This window comes from Otolemur garnettii, unplaced genomic scaffold, assembly GCF_000181295.1.
Source record: "Otolemur garnettii isolate 467f Iridium unplaced genomic scaffold, OtoGar3 scaffold00155, whole genome shotgun sequence".
NCBI classification, from domain to species: Eukaryota; Metazoa; Chordata; class Mammalia; order Primates; family Galagidae; genus Otolemur; species Otolemur garnettii.
In genome coordinates, this window is record NW_003852550.1 from 3,837,291 (window position 1) to 3,843,958 (window position 6,668).

The window sequence follows — 6,668 nt, forward strand, 5'->3', positions numbered from 1 at the left end:
GTTAATATGAAGGAGAAAATTCTGCAAGCAGCCAGACATAAGAAAACCATAACCTACAAGGGGAAGAATATTAGCATGACTGCAGATCTCTCTGCTGAAACCTTTCAAGCTAGAAGAGAGTGGTCATTGACTTTTAATCTCCTAAAACAAAACAACTTTATTTTTCTTGAGACAGAGTCTCACTTTGTTGTGCTCAGTAGAGTGCTTTGGTGTCACAGCTCACAGCGACCTCCAGCTCTTGGGCTTAGGCTATTCTCTTGCCTCAGCCTCCTGAGTACCTAGGACTACAGACGCCCACCACAATACCCAGCTATTTTTTGTTGCAGTTTGGCCAGGACCAGGTTTGAACCTGCTACCTTCAGTATATGGGACTGGCACCCTACTTACTGAGCCACCGGCATCAACAAAACAACTTTCAACCCAGGATCCTGTATCCAGCTATACTGAGTTTCATTTATGATGGAGAAATTAAATACTTTAATGACATTCACATGTTGAAGAAATTTGCCATAACTAAACCAGCTCTCCAGGATATTCTCAGACCTATCCTCTATAATGACCAGTGCAAACCTCTACTAGCAAAGTAAACTCACTCAGAACCTTTTGATCAAATTCTAACTTCCACAGTGGCAAAAGGATTAAAAATGGCCACTGGACTTTCAAAAAACTTGATACCCAAAATTCTGCCAGGCTTATCAATATTCTCAATTAATATGAATGGCTTAAATTGTCCTCTCTTTAGAGGCACAGGTTGGCTGGCAAATGGAAATCAGAAAAAAGCAGGTATTATAATTTTATTTGCAGATATAATAGACTTTAAACCAACAAAAGTAAGGAAAGATAAGGATGGTCACTTCATATTTGTTACGGGTAACACTCAGCACGATGAAATTTCAATTATTAACATTTATGCACCCAACCAGAATGTGCCTCAATTTATAAGACAGACTCTAACAGACAAAGCAACTTGATTTCCTACAGCACCATAATAGAGATTTTAACTTTGGCAGTGTTGGATAGATCCTTCAATAAGAAACTAAGTAAATGAATTTTAGATTTAAACTTAATCATTCAACAATTGGATTTAACAGACATTTACAGAACATTTCATCCTAACAAAACTGAATACACATTCTTCTCATCAGCCCATGGCACATATTCCAAAATTGATCACATCTTAGGTCACAAGTCTAACCTCTGCAAATTAATAGAATAAAAATTATTTTTTGCATCTTCCTGGACCATCATGGAATAAAAGTTGAACTCAGTAACAACAGGAATCTGCAGACTCGTACAAAAACATGGACGCTAAATAACCTTATGCTGAATGATAGCTGGATCATAGACGAGATTAAGAAGGAAATTACGAAATTTTTGTAACAAAACGATAATGAAGACACAAATTATCAGAACCTCTGGGATACCACAAAGGCAATCCTAAGAGGGAAATTTATAGCACTGCAAGCCTTCCTCAAGAGAACAGAAAAAGAAGTTAACAACCTAATGGGACATCTCAAGCAACTGGAAAAGGAAGAACAGTCCAATCCCAAACCCAGCAGAAGAAAAGAAATAACCAAAATTGAAGCAGAATTAAATGAAGTTGAAAACAAAAGGATTATACAACAGATCAATAAATCAGAAAGTTGATTTTTTGAAAAGGTCAATAAAATTGATAAACCTTTGACTAACCTAATCAGGAAAAAAAGAGTAAAATCTCTAATCTCATCAATCAGAAATGGCAAAGATGAAATAACAACAGACTCCTCAGAAATTCAAAAAATCCTCAATGAATATTATAAGAAACTCTATTCTCAGAAATACAAAAATCTGAATGAAATAGACCAATGCTTGGAAGCACGCCACCTTCCAAGACTTAGTCAGAATGAAGGGGAAATGTTGAATAGGCCTATACCAAGTTCTGAAATAGTATCAACTATACAAAATTTCCCTAAAAAGAAAAGCCCGGGACCAGATAGCTTCACATCAGAATCATACCAAACCTTTAACAAGGAACCAGTACCTATATTAACCTTTTCCAAAATATAGAAAAAGAAGAAATACTACCCACCACATTCTATGAAGCAAATATCACCTTGATCCCTAAACCAGGAAAAGACCCAACAAGAAAAGAAAATTATAGACCAATACCACTAATGAATATTGATGCAAAAATATTCAACAAGATCCTACCAAACAGAATCCAGCAACACATCAAACAAGTTATACACCATGACCAAGCAGGTTTTATCCCAGGGTCTCAAGGCTGGTTCAATATATGTAAATCTATAAATATAATTCATCACATAAACAATACAAAACACAAATACCATATGATTCTCTAAATTGATTCATAAAAAGCTTTTGATAATATCCAGCATCCCTTCATGATCAGAACACTTAAGAAAATTGGTATAGAAGGGATATTTCTTAAACTGATAGAGGCCATCTACAGCAAACCCACAGCCAATATTGTATTGAATGGAGTTAAATTGAAATAATTTCCACTTAGATCAGGAACCAGGCAAGATTGCCCATTGTCTCCACTGCTTTTTAACATTGTAATGGAAGTCTTAGCCATTGCAAATAGGCAAGAAAAGGCAATCAAGGGTATCCATATAGGGTCAGAGGAGATCAAACTTTCACTCTTTGCAGATGATATGATTGTATATCTGGACAACACCAGGGATTCTACTATAAAACTCTTAGATGTGATCAAGGAATACAGAAGCATCTCAGGTTACAAAATCAACACTCATAAATATATAGCCTTTATATATGCCAACAGTAGTCAAGCTGAAAAAGCAGTGGGGGGGGCGGGGCCTCACAACAATGCAAACTTTGATAAGCAGTTCTCGATGATCAATTCTCAACAATTATTTATTATTAAAGTTTAACATTATAAAATCAACAAAAATAATATAAAACTCATATCCTGGCAAAATAGCCACATGGCAGCCGAAAACCGTATATTCCCTTCCTGTTCTCCCACCGTTCCCTAGCTTTTTGTGCATTCTTTCCAAAACTTGGGACTTTTTTTTTTTTTTTTTTGAGATGGAGCCTCAAGCTATCCCCCTGGGTAGAGTGCCATGGCATCACGCTCACAGCAACCTCCAATTCCTGGGCTCAAGTGAGTCTCCTGCCTCAGCCTCCCAATTAGCTGGGACTACAGGCGCCAGCCACAACGCCCGGCCATTTGTTGGTTGCAGCCATCGTTGTTTGGCGGGCCCGGGCTGGGGATTCGAACCTGCCAACTTAGGTGTATGTGGCTGGTGCCTTAGTCGCTTGAGCCACAGGCGCCGAGCCCAAAACTTGGGACTTTTTAAAAACGCAGCGGGACTGCCCCGCCAAAAGCGGGACGTCTGGTCACATTACTAAAAATAGACCTACCATTAGATCCTGCAATCCCTTTTCTAGGTATATATCCAGAAGACCAAAAATCACTTTATAGTAAAGATATCTGTACCGGAATGTTTATTGCAGCCCAATTCATAATTGCTAAGTCATGGAAGAAGCCGAAGTGTCCATTGACCCACGAGTGGATTAATAAATGTGGTATATGTATACCATGGGATATCATGCAGCCTTTAAAAAGATGTAAAGTTTAACTCTTTCATATTTACATGGATGGAGCTGGAATATATTCTTCTTAGCAAAATATCTCAAAAATGGAAGAAAATGCCCTGGCTGGGTGGCATGTGCTAGTCAACTGGACCATGCAGATTGCCCATGGGATGCACTACCTGCACTGAGAGGCCCTGGTGCCCGTCATCCACCGTGACCTCAAATCCAACAACATTCTGCTGCTGCAGCCCATTGAAGGTGACGACATGGAGCACAAGACTTTCTAAAAGTAGAGTATAAATGTCTTAACTTAATGACTAAGAGAATGCCATGAAGGTTATGTCAACCAGTTTGATGAGAGTATTTCAAAATGTATGTGAAAACAGCACACTGTACCCCATGATTGCATTAATGTACATAGTTATGCTATAAGAAATTAAAAAAAAAAAAGACTCTGAAGATCACTGACTTTGGCCTGGCCCGAGAATGGCACAAAACCACACAAATGAGTGCTGCAGGCACCTATGCCTGGATGGCCCCTGAAGGAGGCCATCTTCAAGGCTGCTGAAGAGATAAGCTCTTCATGCTCAGACGTGGCAGTTCGCTTCACGTGCTCCTCCAGGAGAATGGCCGTGGGAAAGATTTCTTTGATGATCGAGTTCCTGCCTGTAGCCTACAGATATGCAGAGACACTCTCAGTCTGGAGCTTTGGGGTGCTGCGATGGGAACTGCTAATTAGGGAGGTGCCCTACCGTGGCATTGACTGTCTTGCTGTGGCCTATGGCGTGTCTGTTAACAAGCTCAAACTGCCCATCCCATCTACCTGCCCCGAGACCTTCGCACAGCTCATGGCCGAGTCCTGGGCACAGGACCCCCACCGCAGGCCCCACTTTGTCTCCATCTTGCAGCAGTTGGAGGCGCTAGAGGCGCAGGTCCTATGGGAAATGCCGCTGGACTCCTTCCATTTCATGCAGGAAGGCTGGAAACGCGAAATCCAGGGCCTCTTCGCGGAGCTGTGGGCCAAGGAAAAAGAACTACTGAGTCGCGAGCAGGAGCTGATGCAGGTGGCGCGAGAACAGCGGTCACAGGCTGAGCAGCTACGGTGGCGCAAGCAACCGTTGGCCCAGTGGGAGCTAGAGGTGTTCGAGCGCGAGCTGACGCTGCTACTGCAGCAGGTGGACCGCGAACGGCCGCACGTGCGGCACCACCGCGGCACCTTCAAGCAAAGCAAGCTCAGGGCGCGCGACGGCGGCGAGCGCATAAGCATACCTCTTGACTTCAAGCACCGATTTACCGTGCAGGCCTCCCCTGGCCTTGACTGGAGAAGAAACGTCTTTGAGGTGGGAGCTGGAGATTCGCCCACTTTCCCACGGTTCTGGGCCATACAGTTGGGGCCTGCAGAGCCAGGCCAGGCATGGGGCCGCCAGTCCCCTCGCCGTCTGGAAGACTCAAGCAATGGAGAGAGGTGAGCTCGCTGGGCCTGGGGTCCCAGTTCCCCCAAGCCTGGGAAAACCCAGAATGGGAGGAGAAGATGCCGCATGGACGAAGCCACTTGGTACTTGGATTCAGATGACTCCTCCCACTTAGGATCTCTTTCCACACCCCCAACACTAAATGGTAACCCCTCACGTCCAAGCCCAGAACCTGAGAAGCCAAAGCGGCCCAGCCCAGCAGAGTGCCACAGCAGCTCCGGGACACCCAGGCTGATTGAGCCTGCACTGCTGCGTGGCACTGCCCTGCTCGCCTCACTCGGCCTGGGCCAGGACCAGCAGCCTCCAGGGAGCCATGAGCGTGGGGAATCCCCGCTGATGCCCCATACACTGGTGCCCACACCATGGCCTGCCGAGCTGCCCCCTTCACCACTTGTGTGCCTCTCACCCAAGGTGCTGGGTACCCCACCCACCCCTGCACCTCTGCTGCTGGACCTGGGTGTCCCTGCAGGCCAGCGGTCAGCCAAGAGCCCCCGGCATGAGGAGGAGACACGTGGAGGCACTGTCTCACCTCCACCAGGGACATCATGCTCTGCTCCTGGTACCCCAGGCACCCCACGCTACTGCCTCTGGGCCTCATCAGTTGACCTCGGCCCTCACCCCTCCACAGCAGCATTGACCCATGGAGCTTTGTGTCAGCTGGGCCATGGCCTTCACCCCTGCCCTCACCACAACCTGCACCCCGCCGCGCCCCCTGGACCTTATTTCCAGACTCAGACCCCTTCTGGGACTCCCCACCTGTCAACCCCTTCCGGGGAGGCCCCCAGGACTGCAGAGCACAAACCAAAGACAAGGGTGCCCAGGCCCCATGGACACCGGAAGCTGGGCCTTGAGGGGGTCAGGCCACTGCCCATGCTCCAGCCACTTAGAGGAGCCACAGCATACACTGGAATGGGAACCAGGTCAGCCTCTGTGGTTGCCTACCTTCCCCCCAGGGATTCTACCCCCTTTGGGGGTCAGAACACTACACTGCACAAGGAAGCCTTACACTGGATGGGGGACCTGCAAACTGTAGGTCCCCCTGACTTACCTGCCCCCTAATGGGGCCTGACACTGTACCCAGGAGGTTGGGAGGACCAGAGCCTGTCTCAGGGAATTGCCTCCAGAGGTGGTGCAGGGAGGAGAGGAGGTGCAGGGGAGAGGGGCTGACCTCAGATGTCACCAGCACTTTTGACCAAGTCCTTCTACTGTGGCCCCCTGCCCTAGGGGTCACCTGGGGCTGGGGCTCTCTGGGTGCCTTTCTGCTGCCCCACCCAGCATTGGGGCCTTAGCCTTGGGATCCAATGAAGCCAAATAAACTCATAAGCTGTTGCCCCCCCCAAAAAAAATGGAAGAAAAAGTATCCAATTTACTCAGCCCTACTATGAAACCAATTTATAGTTTTCATATGAACGCTACAACACAATTATGGCCAAAGAAGGAGGGAAAAGGGGAGAGAGGGGAGGGAAGGGGGGAGGATGGGTGGAGGTAGGGTAATTGGTGGAATCACACTTATGGTGCATTTTTCAAGGGTACATATTAAATTTACTAAGTGTAGAATATAAATGTCTTAATACAATAACTAAGAAAATGCAGTGAAGCCTATGTTAACCAGTTTAATGAAAAATTTCAAATTGT

General features: G+C 46.0%; 1 pseudogene; it reads left to right on the forward strand.

Moving 5' to 3' along the window:
• Positions 1-3,665: 3,665 nt before the first annotated feature.
• Positions 3,666-5,884, forward strand: LOC100955173 (annotated as a pseudogene).
• The last annotated feature ends 784 nt before the right edge of the window (positions 5,885-6,668 follow it).